The sequence below is a fragment of the Chiloscyllium plagiosum genome, chromosome 25 (assembly GCF_004010195.1).
Source record: "Chiloscyllium plagiosum isolate BGI_BamShark_2017 chromosome 25, ASM401019v2, whole genome shotgun sequence".
Lineage (NCBI taxonomy): Eukaryota > Metazoa > Chordata > Chondrichthyes > Orectolobiformes > Hemiscylliidae > Chiloscyllium > Chiloscyllium plagiosum.
This window is the reverse complement of record NC_057734.1, coordinates 32757129-32775364: the sequence shown is the minus strand read 5'-3', so window position 1 is coordinate 32775364 and position 18236 is coordinate 32757129.

Sequence of the window (18236 nt, the reverse complement as noted above, 5' to 3'; positions counted from 1 at the left end):
CAGAGAAGACATTGTCTTAATTGCTTTTTCCAGAGCAGAAACTGTAAAATATGAGCAATGCTGACAAAGCAATGGTAGGAAGACAGCATGTGTTGAATTGTATGGTACTTATATTGCAAGGCTGCTTACAAAGCTAAACCTGTGAATGTTGGAAATCGCTATTTCTATCTGGAAATCCAAAAGAATAGAATTGCGCTGCACAAGAAGAGGTTATTCAGTCCATCGCGTCTATGCCTGGCCTTTCCAAAATATATCCAATTAGGCCTACAATTTTCTTCAACCTATTCTTTCCCTATGTTTTTCTCCAATTATTTATTCAATCAATGAGCAGCTTAACAAATAACATATCAACTAGTTTTGCCACCAATATGTATTTTGCCAGGGCATGGCAGTATTCTTAATTACTCTTCTCAATTGCTTTTAAATGTTGTGTACCTAAATCTTGTGTTTAAATGGCATTAATGCAATTTGATCACACCCTTGCAGATCTGCTGCATCCATTACTAATCACAGGCACTGCTGGAATTAAAAATAGATAGAAGCTGGCAAATGCATCATCGTACATGTACGGTATAATAAAGTCATAGAGTCATACAGCATGGAAACAGAGCCTTCGGTGCAACCAGTCCATGCTGAATATAATCCCAAACTAAGCTAGTCCCACCTGCCCGCTCTGATCCATATCCCTCCAATCCTAGTTTTGTACTTATTTGAGTGTTTTTCAAATGTTGCAACTCTACCTGCACCCACTACTTCCTCAGGAAGTAGAGGAAAGAACAAATTAAATGTCAGGGAATGGTTATGGTAAGTGTGAAATTGGATGGTGATACCTTTTAAGCTATTGTTGTAGAACAAGTTCATTTTAAAATTGTGAGGATTTAAAGATGGAGTAGAATATGATTTTGAAGAAGTGTTCAGTAAGAGTGAAGCTCCACAAGAGCTTTGTACAAAACTGGATGGACCACACTACGTGCACAATTTGAGTGAAGTTCTAAGCTGAATTTCTGAGTCAGCTCAAATAAAATTTTATTTGGCTTTAATTTAATGTCAAGTTACTTTGACCACTGTTATGGCACTGTGCAAAACATGGGGATAGTTAAAAAAATTGATGCAAATCGCCCAAGAAAATGACAACCTCGTCTAGATTTATTGGTTTGCTGTAAATAAGCTCAGATGATATCAGTTTCTGTTATTGACAGGACCACGTGCATCCTATTTTTGGTATTTCCAACTTTTCAGTGCTGTAGATAGATCAGTGTTGCCCAAAAACAAGGTGTTGGTTGGATATTTGTTTCAAAAAAGATGGAAAAGTCCAAAGCTATAAAAGACAAGTGGTTTGTGAATAGAGCTTCCTTCTGCCTGATTAGATTCAGGGCAGGAACAGCCTAGTGGGAACTTCATACAACTGGGCCTTTACCACTGGAGGTAAACTGAGGCTCCTGTCAGTTCTCCAGCCATGAGTGAGACCTTAAGCACAGGCATAAAATTCTGCTAGTATATGCGAAACTCAGGAATTTATTTGTAATTATGAGAATTATTCTAAAAGCAGTCATCAAGCTCTTATTAAAAGAATGCAAAGAAAACATGAGAATTATGTCAGATTACTTATTCCATCTGTCACCTCCTCTATTCTGTACGCAATCTCCCTCCACGACAATTTCTATTGAAAATTTTCTTTTCCATAAAATTGCTGAATATTTATCTATCATCCCTATCCAAAGCTGCAGTTGTCTAATCAACCTTACCTTTGCAGCCCTCTGAATTTCTCCCATATCCCTATCAATAACTACATATCCTACTCAAGCAGTATAGCAACATAGAATGGAAAACAGAGAATGAAAGAAGCAGTCTCTGGGCTACAGCCAGCTTAATGATAACACGGACATATTCTCTTGTTCTATACATGTGATGTGTGCATATAAACAGTCCTAAGGTCAACAAATAAATGTTAAGTGTTCTGAAGAATCAAGAGTTGTTTGACAAGGTCATCAAAGAATTTCTCTTTTTGACGAATGATGCACTTCACTTTCAAAAAATTCTACAATCCATTTTATTGTTGGAATGTTACACAAGATAACACAAAAGCTAGAAAAAGATAAATGTGGAAACTTTGGATGTCCTGAAAAACAGTCAAGTATATTTTCACTCGTGTCAAAGCCTATTCATATGTCACATACATAACGATCAATTTTACATTATTTTTGTAAGAAATTGGGAAATATTACTTAAGTTGATGTTAGTCAGTAAGATGCTTTGACAGGGAATATTTTCTCAATAACTGATAATTACATGGGTGATAATGGGATAAATAAATGTCACAGTGCAACGTTCTCAGCACAAGTCCTGTGAACTATAAACTATTATATATGATTTGCGGTCCAAATATGAAAGGTTTGCATTAGAGTCTTCAAAGTAGTAAACATTTGAGTGGATTTAGTGATTTAAGAAATAATTATTTTGATTATAAATGATCTGAAAAATTGGTGTTTTATCAAAGCATCTCAGCTCACAGCTTCAGAACCAAGGAATAAAGGAAACCCAAACAATGAAAAGATCAAAGTTGTTTCTTCAAATGTAACACTCCCATGTTGTGATGCTATTGATTCTCTTAATCTGAAGAAATTGAATCAGCCAAAGAGAGAATTTCATAATACATCACTGTGGAATTCCCCTCACTCACCCACCACAACAAATTGAGCAAAGGTCCAATTAAGATCTTACTGTTGGAATTTCCAATGATTCTGACTCAAACTTTACATTGTCCTTTAGAGACTCACTGTACCTTTGCTTTTAATTGTTATTCTTATTTTGTTTGATTGTTTAACACATCAATAAATGATGCAATGCTTTAGGAAAATCTACATAAGATAAGATAACCCTAAGTTTTCCTTCAAGAGTTGAATGATATTGTCAATGCACCAAGTAATTTTAGAAAGGATGGAATACGTTAGTCTGACTATCTGCATGATTTACTGTGGAGCATGTCTCGTTAAATGCATATTAAGGGATGTTTTCCATTATAATGCATGCTAATCTATTAAATGAACAATCGTAACTGCTATTAAAAATTGAAGATTATCTTTAGCACACTATGAATTGCTGTGAGTGCTTATTTTTTCAACAAATTTGGAATTATTATAGTCAGCTATACATTTTAAATACCAAACAGTGAGACAAAGAGAAAGGTCTATTCAGTTGACTCAAAGTAAAGAAGTGATTTAGCCTTAAATACTCAGGTTCTAGATTACTTCTAAATTAAAAGGAGTGTTCAGTAAGAAACATGCATGATTGTGCAAAACAAAATGGCATGGAGAAGATTTTCTCTTTGCACTATGTGTAATTAAATTGTACAACATGTTTGAAAATTATGGTTTTACTATACACCAGATAAAAGAAATCCTTCTCAATTAATGCTCAAAGTGGAAAGTTTACTCCTTTTTTAGATATTAAATTGAAACATATGCAAGGATGCTTATTTGATTTGATATTTGACTACCAAGGAATGCAGGTGTCATCCTTAAGCCTCTTCAGGAAAAGACATATTGGGTAGATTTTCAATTAATTTCCCAAATGTAAAATTAGAATCATGGCAATTATGAGCAACTAGAGAGTTCCAAATTAGATTAGATTCTCTACAGTGTGGAAACAGGCCCTTCGGCCCAACAAGTCCACACCAACCCTCCGAAGAGCAACCCACCCAGACCCATTCCCCTGATGAATGCACCAAACAGTACAGGCAATTTAGCATGGCCAATTCACCTAACCTGCACATCTTTGGACTGTGGGAGGAAACTGGAGCACCCGGAGGAAACCCACGCAGACATGGGGAGAATGTGCAAACTCCACATAGACAGTTGCTCGAGGCAGGAATTGAACCCGCATCCCTGGCACTGTGAGGCAGCAGTGCCAACCACTGAACCACTGTGATATAGACTAAAATATTCTATCCTGTACCCAGCATCTGTGGGCAGCAAGCAGAGTTAATACTTCAAGAAGTTTTGAAAAGTTCAAAAAAGTAGTAATAGGATTTGAAATATTAACTCCGTTTTCCATAGATTCATCAATGTCATGAACGTGGAATGAGTCAGATACAAACCAGCCTCAAGTAAACTGTGTTTCTACATTTATGAATGAAAATGAGTCACATCAACAGCACTTCCAGTTTTTACCTTTGTTTGATGTTGTTTACCCTCAATCGGTACACAGAAACCAGTGAACAAGATCTTCAGGTCAACCTTGTAATCAACTACAATCTATAACGAAATTATCAATTTTTCTAACATCAGTTGCCACCAAAGAGTTCAAAGTTGGATGTAGATAAAGGACATCTTGATCAAACCAACTGTATGACAAGTTGTCCACTTGATTGTTGACTTCTTTTATGAATGGCATGAAGTTGTAGAATTGTATTTCTAGGTGCTTAGCAACACAGTACAGCAAACATTTCAGTTATGACACTGAATAAGTGGGGAATTAATCATTAGTTCATGATTTTACAATGTGAAGATAGGTGTAACATTTTCATAAGTTGTTCTGATGGATAATTATGAATGTTCTGCCATGAACCAGATATTAAAACAAAGAACTACAGAAGTTGAAAGTATAAAACAAAAACACAATTACTGGAGACACTCAGCAAGTCTGGCAGCATCTATGGACAGAAAGCGGAGTTAATATTTTAAATCCTGTTACCACTTTTTTGAACTTTTCAGAACTTCTAGAAATATTAACTCTGCCCACAGATGCTGCGAGACTGACTGAGTTTCTCCAGCAATTTCTGTTTTTGTATTAACCAGACATTATTCAAATTGACCTGAAAAATCTCTTTAACTGAAATAAGTTTCTCTCACAATTTCCTTACTTTCTACTCCTCACCTGAAAAAGAAAATTATGGTGTAGTGGTAATAACATTGGACTGAGAGATGAGAGGGCCAGACTAATCTTCTGGGGTATTGGATTTAAATTCAACCACAGCTGTTGATCGAATTTAAATGCATTTGATGAAATATAGACAATAAAGCTAGTTTCAGTAATGGCAATCATAAAACTATCAAATATTGTTAAAATCCATCTGGCTCACCAATGTTCTTTAGGGAAAATATCTGTTTCCCTCGGTTAATCTGAGCTACTTGTGATGCCAGATCTACAGGAATGTGATTGATTATGTTTTGGATAGCTAGGAATGGACAAAAAAAATGCTGACCTTTATCCAGTTCTTTATCCACATTTAGTGAATTACTAAATTAATAAATAACCATAGATGAAGTTCATTGCTGTAGTTTTGGCCCAACTTTCAGATGATATTTAGGATAATATTAATCAACTGACCCTTTAGTGCTGTAATGTGACCTCTGGGATTCTATCAACAACCTCAAATTATTCAATTAATGTGCTTGGTCAATTCTGTTGCCATTCTCTGTATAACTTTATATAACTAACAAAGCACCCTTTTGCAAACTTGTATGTTGCATTTCTGGAATGCATATTGATTGCCACAGCATAACTTATGGGCATGATTCTGTCTTTACAAAAGAATGAGGTCATGACAACTTGATGAATCATTTAAAAGTAATGAAATGGTGATTTTTATTTCAGGAAATAAAGTGACAATTCAAAATATGATAAAATACCAAGTCCAAATTAAACACTTGAGAGTGCAGACATTTCTGGAAAAGTATCATTACTTTATTTTTAACAAGTAACTGAAACATGCTGGAGCCACACCTCAATATTCGGACCAAGTTATGCAGAAATCACAGGTGGAATTCCTTTTTGCCTGTTACAGAATGTACATTCTCTCCTAATAATTAGAGAGTTGTGAATACAGCTCAATCCATTCTACAAACCTGCCTTCCATTCATTGGCTCCATCTATACATCCTGCTGCCATGTGTTGGGGAGATTTCACTGGGGTGTTTAATGTAGGGCTAGGGAGGGTGACACTAGTTCTGCAACAGACACTTTTAGCCCTGAAATGGTTAACAACAGCCAAGCGAGCTGCTGCTGGCGACTGCATGACTACCTAGCTGGAGCTTGTAAGGGATATGCATAATGTTAATTAAATCTTGGAGCCTGTAAATACCAGCCAGTATCAATTGCCCCATCGAAACTCGGGATTAATAAAGAAACCGATCGGAATCTGTAACTGTTAGACAAGTGTGAATTGCTCTATCGGAACCTGTAACTGTTGAGTGTGAATGGCTCTATTTAAGTCTAAAGTTGATAAGTGCAATTGACAATTTAGTTAAACTGAAACTATTGAAAATGGCTAGCTTGTCAGACGCATAGTAATTCCTTGAAACAATGAACTATTGAATACGGGATCGGAACCGCTCCCGGGGATGGCTGAGCCATTGTCAAGCACAGCAGGAGCTGGACAGGCACTTCGATGCGGCCAATAGGAGGACGGATCCCCAGCGCGCGCAGATGAATGGACCAATGGGGAAGGTGAACTGACCGGGGACTCCAGGCAGCGCGAAGTATAATTGTGTCAAGTTTGAACGAAAAGACAGAACGCCTTCTCCAACGAATGCATGCTTGTAGATTCGTTGTACCAGTTAAGATTCTGTGATTAAACTGCTGTCTGCGTCTAACCATAGTTGCCAGTGTGAGTCTCTCCTTCCGAAAGAACACGCAAAGACGGGACCCCGCGGGTCCGTCTTAACACATGGGAAAGTAGACACCATTATCAAAGAGCTTTCCCACCCTGGTTATACTCACTTCCAAGAGGCAGAAGATACAAAAGTTTGAATACATGTACCAACAGATTCAACAACAACTTCTTTCCCGCTGCTCTCAAACATTTGAATGAACCTCTCACATATTAAAGTTGATCTTTCTCTGTACCTTCTCTGTAACTGTACACTATATTTTGCATTCTGTTCTATTACCCTTATATACTCATGCATGGTATGATTTTCCTGAATAGCACTCAAAGAAATACCTTTCACTGAATCTAGGTACATGTCAAAATAATCAAATCAAATCAATAAGGATGCAGCCATTTGCCTAAGACAGACAATCAAGGGACAATTTGAGAAAACTCTGCTTTAAGGACTCAAGTGTGCAGAAGGACACTTCATACCTTTAGTAGTGCAGATAAGCAATCTGCAATTTTATTGTGGAGAACCAGTTTATCTGTTAAGGTATTGGCTTGCACGGTTCTGTGGAGATGAGCTGGATGAACATCAAGTTCCAGTGACCCTTTCTTTACTGAGGCTGCCTAATTGGTCAAACATTAATAGTGGCTTTGAATGTTACAGATCTCTTTGGTTTGATCGATTGATTTTTGGGTTAAGTTCTCCCAGCCCTTTCATGGCAGGACTGAAAGCAGGGGTAACCAAGAAGATAGGGGAGGCTTCGCTGGGATGGCTCTCCACACATTCCAATGACCAGGAATAATTTACTACATATAGCCTGAGAAATAGATTGCTTGCTTTCTGATCGGAGACAAGTTCAATAGTTAATTAGGGGCATTTTTGTGGCATCTTTACATGTCCACCTCCTTGAAGGCACTGTCTCTGTTGTAGCCCAGTTGTCTCAGAGGCCCTATTTCAAAAAGGGGATCTCTGGCAGGAAAGGTGTTTTGTTTTGATCTCAACTATCCAAATGGAACAGCTTTTTCCCTATTCTGAGGGGCCTATTGCTTTTCCCGATCTAGATATTTAACTACCTTGAAGGACATTTTCATATTGAAGCATCCTTAGTGACAATAGTTTTGATGCAATGATATGATGTAGTGACCTGGTACATTTTTAATTCCTCTGATGTTATTTTCAATGCAGCTAGCCCAATGTAAATAAATAGTGCAGAAAATAGTACACTATGAAAAACAAATCGTGTTCAGCACGACTTGAGATTTCACATCCTGCTGGACGCCAGCTTAAACACAAATTTGGCCGGAAATGACTTAATCATCAATGGGAGCTTTCAGTAATTGCAGTCATTTACAGACTTTGGAGATTCAAAAACTGAACTCAAATGGTGTGACATCAAGGAACTCATAAGTTGGTCTTAAGCAATTCTGAAATATTGTTAAAAAATTTAGTAAGGTACGCACTTCTAACTAACTTAAAAACAGGATGGAAGCTTCTGTTTTTCATGCTAAGTGTCATGGCAGATGAAAAATGGGATATGCCATATATTGCAAACAGGAAAGATAACCAAATCTTCCACCTATTAGGCAGTTAAGTCATCATCCTGTGGGATTTCTGCATGATCAGATGCAGCCAACCCCACCATGAGACACAGGAACTCAGGACCATTGGATTGGGGAGGGGGAAGCGGTCATGGGAGAGTGGGTGTCAGAAACAAGAGCAGGGATTGACTTTTAACAGTCAGCCCTCATCCCCTAACCCTGTTCCTGATCATCCTCAAAACGAGGCAGATTGAGGGGTTCTTGCGCTGATCCAACAAATAGGCTGTTACTTGTCAGGATGTTTGTCAGTAGTGTTGCATGTCAAAAAAGAATTTGTCGTGATTGTCACTTCAAGAGATCCTTCAGTGGTAGTTAGTTGATTACTTGGGGGTCTCCATTATTGCCGGGGCAGATTCCTGTCAACCTGCCTGATTATTTTTCTTTAACTTCCACCAGCATTCCCTGCCACTTTTTGGAAGGGGAAGATTCCACCCATTTTTTGTCTGTTTTTTTAACAAGTCACTCTAGTAATTTAAACTAACTTTCCCATAGCTGCACAGCCCCCTACTCCTATTTATTTCTCAGCCCAACACCTCCTCCCCAGTCCTGATGAAGGGTTACGCCTGAATCATTGTCTCTCTTGCTCCTCAGATGCTGACAGACCTGCTGTGCTTTTTCCAGTGCCACACTTTATCGATTCTAGTAAATTAAAATCAGGTTAAGAACATAGGAATGACAGTAGGTCATTTAGTTCTTCGACCCTGTTTTTCCATTCAGTGAGATCATGACTAATCTGCAGCCTAGCTCAATACACCCTCTTCCCTGGATACCTTTGGTCACTGGTGATAGCGATTTTGATTGCTTATTTTTATGATAAACCCATTTTTAGATGTATTAATCAAATTTTACCAAATTAGCATTCACAAATATCTGCTATTGTTACAAAATTACAGATATACATGCGCATTGAAACACTTCCGAATTGTGCTGATTCATGACAAACTTCTCGTTTGATTTTTTTCATAGGGGATGTGGGCATCACAGGTCCTTCATATTTTACCATCCTTAAGGAGGCAATTATGCCCCAGAGAGCAGTTAAGAGTCAACCATTGCTGTGGGTCTGGAGTCATATTGAGGCCAGGCCAGGTAAGAAAGGCAGTTTCCTTTACTAAAAGTTATTATTGAACTAGCTGGGTTTTTCCGACATTTGGCAACAGATTATCATTAGACTCTTAGTTCCAAATTTTAAAAAAATTCTATCTGCCATGACAGGATTCAAACCCGTGTCCTCAGATTATTACTGGGGTGTCTGGATTACTAATAGCAATGATAATACCACAAGACCATCACCTCCCCAAAAATGAATGAAATGCAAATAAATTTTAACTTTAAAAAGAAGTCTTTGAACACATATACAACTTTGGATGCAATCTGTGCCGGAATCGTTGATTGTCCTCAAAGTGGAAACATTAGCCCAGCAAGTGGAGTGATTTACCAAATACACAAGTTTATTTAGCATATACTTCATCTGAACTAACCTTCCCTGCAGGACTGAGAGAATGCAATAGTTTAGGAGATGCTACCTTTCTGATGAGATATAAATTGAAAGCCCCAGTTGCCAGTTCAGCAGATCTTAAAATAAAAACCCTGGCATCATTTGAGCAGAGCAAGAGTTCATCTGGTGTTCTGATCAATTATGATCAGAAGCTTCAATTATGATAATTTAGTCATGGAGCAACTTATGATGAATCTTTAATTGATTAAGCAATTATTTAAGATTAATTTCCCAATACTGTAAGTCAAATACCTAGGTGACAAGCACAGCGGTGGGTACCATCTCCAGTTAGAACAGCAAAGGCAGCAGGCACAAAGGAACAGCAATATCTGCAAATTCCCTTGCGAGTGACTCACTTCCTGACTGGGAAAAGTTGATGGCCATCAGCAGCATGTATTCAGATTCAGGAAAAATCCAAAAATGTTGAACAACTAACCCAAATCCTTGCAGACAAATAAATCAAAATGCTATATTTTTTTCTAATTTCTTGCAGTTGAGCTTTAATTGAGTCTAACACGATCCTATCTGTTCATCGTTTAATTCTGATCTTTACTTCGACCCAGGGTTTTGGAATACAAGCTAGAAACAAGCAAATTGTGATGCATATCTATAACAAAATAAATTTTTGATGTGTACTTAAAGTTTTCAATGTCCACTATCAATGTTAGCATTTGTATATCTCTTTTATTATAGGTACTTTTAGATATTCCCAGGAAAAGCCATGTGTAAACTGTAACATTCACTACATTAAAGATTACAATAGAGTATGTGACAACATAAAGCATGAATAAAGTGCAGCCATTATATGAGGATATAAAAGCACCAAATCATTCAGTATTCCAGGGAATGAATCTAACAGCTATATTTTAGCAATGGCAAACAATTGAGGACATGGTTTAATTTACAATGCTTTCATGTAAATATTTTTATAAGAGATTTCTATTAGTTTTATATTAAATTTAATTGTAATTTGACTATAGATTGCTGAGCCAACAGATTAATAAGTAGATACTTTTTAGCAGAGTTGCTACATCATGTTTCAGCTTGTAAACATTTCAATTCTACGTCCTTCTTCACCAGAACTTTTATACGAGTATATGCATTTGAATCACATCATACTTAATTGCCACTTTCTGCAATACAATGGGCATGATTCCTCTGGTAAAAAAAAGTGAAGCTTGTTTTTCAAATTTCTGTCAGATTTACTAATGTAATTGTTATAACACACCTCATTGCTCCCTTGTACAGCTGTGATTTTATGAAAGTCAATGATTAATTATTGCAATTTTCTCCATCATTTAACCAGTCTTTCTGTAAATCAATTTGTTATGGAGCTTCATGAAAAGAGGGAATGCTGTCATTGTGTTTGTGAGATCTTTTACCAGGATTAATTATTTTCCATCTTAAATAGTAGTTTGATGATAAATGCACTCTCTAGGTGTGCAAGCATGTATGTTGTTGATGATGATGATGATGGTTTGATTTAGTCATGATGTTAGTCACATCAATGCTTCTGCCGGCTCATCTATGTTGATGGTTAGCATTCCAAATGGTCACTATCTAAGGACCCAAAATGCAAAGTACAGTACACAGTTCAGAGAAACAGCCAAAAGCACCCCCATGAAGTAAAACCGCAATGACCGAGTTACATTTCATTAGCAACATAGCAATAGTCTATCAAAAATAGTTATTAACATTTATAACAAAAACAATAGTTTACAGATTCCCCCAAATTTCCAGGATGACCCAGACGCATATGGAATGAATGACAATTTGTGAACATGTGGGTTAATGGTTACTTGATCTCTTCCCTGCACATCTGCTTGGATTAACCCAAATTATGCAGCGCTGCTTTCAGTCTATTACCTACATTTAAACTGACATCAATCCCTTCCAACTCCATTTTGATTTAGTGCACACCCCCTCTCCCTACCTCTCTCTCATCTTGATGGGACCCTTAGCAGGCTTTGCATGTCAATAAATCGATCGGAAAATATGGTTGATTTACTGATGATAGTTAAGAGGTGAACAAAATACCAGTGGTGATTTGGTGATGATAACAAAAAACATACAGTTGTGTGTACGGGTACTTCTGAATAAAAAAAAGAATAAAAAGTAACAAATTGACATCAGTCTGTTAGATTTCATTTATTAGATGAATTTCTCTTTCTGGACAAAAGTTCTAATAATTGTATTTGCCAATTCGTAGGGATGACTTGATTTGTGCAATTAAATGATTTTCAATGCATTCTCTATGCAAGTTACTTGGTGAATTGTGCAGCAAGTGAGATGAAAGTTGGCACCATTGACAGGACCTTCCTGAGTTGAAGATTCTGCCATCATGTCTAAAGACCATTTGAGCATGACTTCAGATAGTGCAAGCTAAGAACTTCCCCAGAGGTCACTCCCTGAAAGGCCAACGAATAATGTTCTGAAAGCACCCCATTTTACTGAAGCTGCCTTGCACATATTCCTGGATGGGATCATGAATAGAAGGGAATTCTTTTCCCAGTTGACTGCACCTCGGAGGCTATCTCATCAGGCCCTTACAACCTGGGCTGAAATCTTTTTTTTACAATACTTATTGTGGGGAAACAGGCCCTTCGACCCAACAAGTCCACACCAACTCGTCAAAGCATAACCCACGCGGACCCATTCCCCTACATTTACCCCTTCACCTAACACTACATGCAATTTAGCATGGCCAATTCACCTAACCTGCACATTTTTGGATTGTGGGAGGAAACCTGAGCAAACTCACGCAGACACGGGGAGAATGTGCAAATTCCACACAGAGAGTCGCCTGAGGCAGGAATTGAACCCAGGTCTCTGGCGCTGTGAGGTAGCAGTGCTAACCACTGTGCCACCGTGCCGTTCTCAGAGAAAATATTGAGAAAAGTCCGAGAGCTCCTGTGCTTTGCAAGGGTTAGAACCACTATCTTCTCTGTCATTCTCAGCCACATGTGGCATGGATAATCTACAGAAATAGGCAGGAAAACATCAGTCAGGTCTGTCAGTGGCCTTCAGTCAGGTGGAATGAAAGATGGAGGATTGTTCACTTTGTCATTACTGTGGCGACTTCTGTAACTGAGCACTTGGCTATTTCCATGGCAAGAATAGTGTCTACGTGATAGATCCAGGTCTAGCAAAATATTCAAGAATGACCTGATATATGCTCTGTCTGTTTTGAACCCAAATTCACAGTGTGGTAACAATCTATGCATTTTGCTAATTTTACTGATTTATTCTTGTTTATATAACTGTTAAAGTTCTTCTAAACTACTCATATTTATTATCAGCTTACTTTCATATTGTACTCTCTACCTCTTGACAACTTTTCTAATCATCCTTTGGTAAGTTTCAACAACATCGTAATTCTCAGACTTACTACCCATTTTGGCAATATTGTAAGCCTTTTCTTTGAACATATTACCATCTGTAACACGGTGGCTCAGTGGTTAGCACCGCTGCCTCACAGCACCAGGGTCCCAGGTTCGATTCCAGCCTTGGGTGACTGTCTGTGTGGAGTTTGCACATTCTCCTTGTGTCTGTGCGGGTTTCCTCCCACAGTGCAAAGATGTGCATGTTAGGTGAATTGGCTATGCTAAATTGCCCATAGTGTTAGGTGTATTAGTCAGGGGTAAATGTAGGGGAATGTGTCTGGGTGGTTGCTCTTTGGAGGGTCGGTGTGGACTTGTTGGGCCGAAGGGCCTGTTTCCACACGGTAGGAAATCTAATCTAAAACTCTTTGTGTACAACAATTAATGAAAAAAAAGTTTCAAACTCACCATACTGTTAGATGAGTCTCAAACTAAGTCTACTGAACTATAGAGCTCACGTTTAACTATATTGAGATAAGTGACAAAGCTATTTTAAGATGATCATAGAAGAATTTTATCTTTTAGATAGTCAGAAGGAAAGTTATTTCAATTACTTATATTTCACCCTGACTTTTGCATCATAACTTTATTGGAAAAAATACATGTTGATAATGTTTTTGGAAAATGACATACTTTATGTTGGTACAGAGAAAACATTGGGCACCAGAGAACAATTTTGTTGAAAACAGATGTAATGCAATTAGGAAAGATTTTTGTCTTAGAATATTCAATTTCTTCAAAATAGTTGATTCTTCCCCTGCAGCCACAAATATAACTCAGCATTGTAAAGAAATTACAGAAAGTAAATTACATGCATCATTGTTAGTCATTCCTCTCTGGAACTGTATTTGAAGAAAAGGGTCACAGTGATTCAGCAACTTAATGTACTTTCATCCACTGTTGCATGAAAAACATTAGTAATAGTGCTGGAATTTACATTCTCCACATTTACTGATCTATGGTCAACACACTGCCAATTCTCCTGAAAGTGTAATATTCCTCAAACTAGACAGAAAATGATTTGAGAACATCTACAGCCTATTTGTAATTGGTAATCAACCAATTTTTGACATATTCCAATCAATAAATATTGGAGTTTGACAGTAAGTAAAAATTACATATACAAATGTCACATCATTTTGATGTGTAGTTTTGAATGTGAGAAAGAATTTTTGACTGGAAATCATCAACTTTAAAAGAAGTACACTTGACTTTCTAATGCACAGTCAAGAGGTCAGATAAGGTCCAGTTTCAACATAAGCTCAATGACAATTTACTGCAGCAGTGGGAATCAGTACCGAAAGCTTCATCTTCATAAGTTTTACATCTCTGACATGTACTTCATAACCGCAAGCGTTTCTGTCCTGTTAATTTCAGACGTTGGTGTGATTTGTCGTCACTAAATAGCGAGAAATGGGTGATTTGTACTTAAACCATTTAAAGAGGTCAGTGTTTCCACTGTCTCCTTTCACCCTTCAACATCCCACTTCACAAAGAATCCACTGAATCAACAAATCCTTACTCCAAAGACATTTTCTAATGTGTAACCAAAAATATTCTTCATATCTTAACTGTTTTATAATAGTTTTAATGTCCGCCTTAAGGAATTGCACTTATGAAAAATGAGCATTCCCCGGTATCAAGATGCACAAAAAAACATTTAAATTATGAATTCCAAAGCCATGAAAAAGTACATAAAGAATTTTCCATCTCATGTACCCTCACTTGCAGAATAAATTTCCATATGCTCCAGATAGAATGGTCATCCCTCAAATTTTAGTCAAAGTTACTGCACACATAATCAAACTAATTCAATTTACAACAGAATAATGTGCAATTGTTTTCTTTCCAATCTCTTAGTAATAGAGTTTGAGAATATTTCAGTCACAAACAGCTACTTGAGATTCAAGGGAAACACAAGCCCCTTAAAAATCACCCTACTCATTTATATAGTTTTAGACAACACATTCTGATGCTTTCATGTTAAGGTGTGAAGACAAATTAAAAGTGAAGAATTTCATTGCTGGCCTCTCAATGACCAACTGAATACTTAAAAGAGAATAATTTTCTAAAGTGTTTTGCAGAGGTATGATCGGGGAAGAAGTAAATTGTCATTAATGGCTGTCTTTTGATTTGAGGACAATATGTATTGGGGTAACAGTGGTCTTAATGTGGTTGGACATGCCATTTCTTGATATGCAGATCTTTGGGCACATGGGGCAGATTGCCCATGAGGTAGTGGAATTCAGAGGACAGGATCTGCTCCTTTTCATTCTTGTTGTGCTTCTGCTGTCCCATGAAGGATGTTATGACTCAAAGTATAACGCAGTTTGATGGACAAATTGTTGTCATACAGACTGATTGATAGCAAATTCCTTCCAGTCATTAAAGTCAATGCTTCTGAGTTTGAAGGAGACATTCAGTGATTGAAGTGTTTTCTTAGACCTTCACTTGAATGTTGGGTCAGGGTAGAGAGTTTTTGGTCAGTTGGACAGTGTGCAGTTGATCAAATTGACTTTGCAAAGAGTTTTGTCTGACTGCTGGCTTCTTGAAGCTGGTTTCAAGAAAAAAAAACTAATGTTTGGTTGATAGTCATCCCAATGAATCTGGAGGTTGGCGCAGAGGCATAGCTGCTGGAATTGCTGCGGGACTGAAGGCTGGGCATTGACCACAAACTGAACTAGACTAGAAATCCTATCAGAGGCTAGGAATTCTGTGGCAAGTAATTCACCTTCAGTCTCCCCAGTGTCTGTCCAGCAACTACAAGGAACAAAGGAGGAGTGCGATGAAATACTTTTCATGTGCCTGAATTAGTTGAGTGCATTTCCAAAAGCACTCTAGGAACTCACTATCATTCAAGACAATGAAGCATGCTTGACTGGCACTCATCCACTACCTTAGCATACAGTTCCATCTGCACTACCACACAGTGATAGCTATGTGAACCATATAATAGATGTATTGCAGTAGCCCATTAAGTCTCTTTAAATAGTATCTTGCAAACCCATGATCTCTATCAGATAGAAGGACAAGGACAACTGATGTATGGGAACACCACTACCTGTATGTTCCCTTCAGGCAACATGCATCCTAGCTTGAAACTATATCATTGTTCCTTCATTGTCATTAGGTCAGAATTCTGGAACTCTCTCTCTATTATCTATGCCACAAGCCTAACATTCGTGTTGGAAAAGTATTGGAATCAGTTGTTAAGGAAATAATAGCAGAACATTTGGAAAATCATAATGTGATTAAGCAGCATTAGCATGGCTTCATGCAAGGGAATTTGTGTCTGATTAATTTATCAGAGCTTTTCAAGGAAGTCTCAATCAGACTGGATCGAGGCAAACTAGTAGATGTGCCATATTTGGACTCCAGATGGTGTTTGACATGTTACGTCACAAAAGGTTAAGTCATTCAATAAAAGTCCATGGTGCTGGAGGTTGTTTATTGCCATTATTAGAGAATTAGCTCATGGGCAGGAAACAGCTCAAACAAGTTCTTTTTCAGGTTGGCAAACTGTGACCAGCAGGGTTCCACAGGATTCAGTACTGGGACTACTACTGTTTACACTATATATTAATGATTTGGAGAAAGATAGTGAGTGTACTGTAGCTAAATTTGCAGGTGACACTAAAATGGAGAGAAAGACTGTTTGTGTCCCTCTCACAACCTGTTTGTAGAAAGGTATTGATAGGTTAAGTGAGTGGGCAAAAGAATTGGCAAATAGAGTATAATGTGGGTAAATGTGAAGATGTTCATTTTAGAAAGGAGATCAAAAGAATAGGATAACATATAAATGAAGAAAAACTGTAGAAAGTTGCAACGCAAAGGATCATGGGGGTGCTTGTGCAAGAAACACAGAAAGCTAGCACCAAAGTGCAGCAGGTAGTCAGGAAAGCAAAAGGTCCTTATTTCAAGGGGGTTGGAGTAAAAGAGTAGGGAAATCTTGCTGCAACTGTACAAAGTCCTGGTGAGACCATATTTGGAGTAGAGTGAGCAGTTTTGGTCTCCTTATTTAAGGAAGATATTATTTCATTGGAGGCAGTTGAGAGAAGTTCACCAGGATGATCCCTGATATGGGGGAATTGTCTTATGAGCAAAGACTAAACAGGATGGTATTCGACTCACTGGAGTTTGGGAGAATGAGAGGTGATCTTATTGAAATATAATGGGATTCTTAAGGAATTTAACACGGTAAATGCTAAGAGGGTGTTTTCCCCTCATGGGAGATTCTAGGATCAGAGAGCAAAGTCTCAGAATAAAGAGGCATCAATTTAAGACTGAAATGAAGAGGAATTTCTTCTCTCAGAGGGGTGTGTGCCTTTGGAACACCTTATCATAAAGAGCTGTTGGGGTAGAGTATGTATCTGAAGCTGAGATAGCTAGATTCTTGATCAATAGGAGAATCAAGGATTTCAAAGAAAGGGCATGACAGTGGACATGAAGAATGTCAGATCAGCGGTAATCTTAATGAATGGCAGAGCAAGCTTGAGGGTCAAACAGCTTACGCCTGTTCCTGTTTCTTATGGCCTTATAGTCTTCTGGTTCAAGAAGGTAGCTCACCATCACTTTCTCCTGGGTAATTATGGATGTTCCTTAAAACCAGCCCCAGGCATCTGCACCAGCTGCAGACCCAGACTGTAGGCACAACAGTCTGAGGTGGATGGAGTTGTAGATGTGAAATATTGATTTGAAAAAGAGTCTACCAGGTTCAATGCAGCTATTTGCAGATGATAGCCTATCAATGTCGACATTACCTCAGGATGTCTTAGGAAATTGTCTCCTACACCTGTCAGTTGTTGGATGAGCACCCAGGTCCTTATGGACTAGGAAGGAGTCCCATCCCAGTTGCCTTGAAGGTGACAGTGGAATTCAGTTTTTCTGTGAGTGATCACTTCAGGGGGTCACTAGAGACATATGTGGAATTGCATACACATCTGCTTTTATATGTAGCCAGGAAGTGGCTGATGCTCTGTTTGCTATGGCTTACCAATTTCCCATTGGGTATGTGAGTCAGGGAATCAGGGCAGTGGCTTTGTTGCCATTGCAGGATTCCCACAGATTGATTGCACCCACAAGGCCATTACAGTAACCCATCAGCATTTTCATGAATATGCAAAATCTGCAATTCAAAAATGTATAGATCATGACAATAACTGTTA